At 37.0% G+C, this 579-nt stretch overlaps 1 protein-coding gene across 3 annotated transcripts in view; it reads left to right on the top strand.

The window, feature by feature from the left end:
* The window catches only part of LOC106871401 (homeobox protein HMX3-like), a 91,015-nt gene that overhangs the window by 42,833 nt on the left and 47,603 nt on the right, over window positions 1–579 (top strand). The gene's annotated exons all lie outside the window — the stretch shown is intronic.

Below are 579 nucleotides of genomic sequence, written 5' to 3'. Positions count from 1 at the left end.
CACACACACACACACACACACACACACACACACACACACACAGAGGCAATTTCCAGAGTCTCAGCCAGTCCAGTTGTGTATATCTTATACCTCAATCATACTTGGTTTCAGACTTATGAGAGTGGACATATAAGCTGTATACTTGAGTAGTGATCGTTAGCAGGGCTGAAATCTGGCTGAGACACTTAAGCATTCCTACCTAACAATGGTGTCTTGTCGAATCTTTTATTGTTTAACTAACAACACACTGAGAAATAGTTAGCTATTATCTGACCGATAGTATCAAATATAAGCTGAGATTCATTTGATATTTTTAATCTAATACAATTATGTCAATCGTGTTCAATTAATAAATTGTAATCTCTTTCTCCCCCCTCTCTCTCTCTCTCTCTCTCTCTCTCTCTCTCTCTCTCTCTCTCTCTCTCACTATATATATATATATATCAGAATAAGCAACAGGATATCTAGAGGTAATGCAGTACGAGCGTTTCAAGCGACTCCATTTAATTGAACAATGCAACCATTACATCAATTTAAATGCAGAGCAATCCTCAGCTGCATAAATACATACATACATAT

The sequence above is a fragment of the Octopus bimaculoides genome, chromosome 22 (genome assembly GCF_001194135.2).
Source record: "Octopus bimaculoides isolate UCB-OBI-ISO-001 chromosome 22, ASM119413v2, whole genome shotgun sequence".
NCBI classification, from domain to species: domain Eukaryota; kingdom Metazoa; phylum Mollusca; class Cephalopoda; order Octopoda; family Octopodidae; genus Octopus; species Octopus bimaculoides.
The sequence above is the reverse complement of the archived record's forward strand: the minus strand, read 5'-3'. Positions and strand labels throughout refer to the sequence as shown.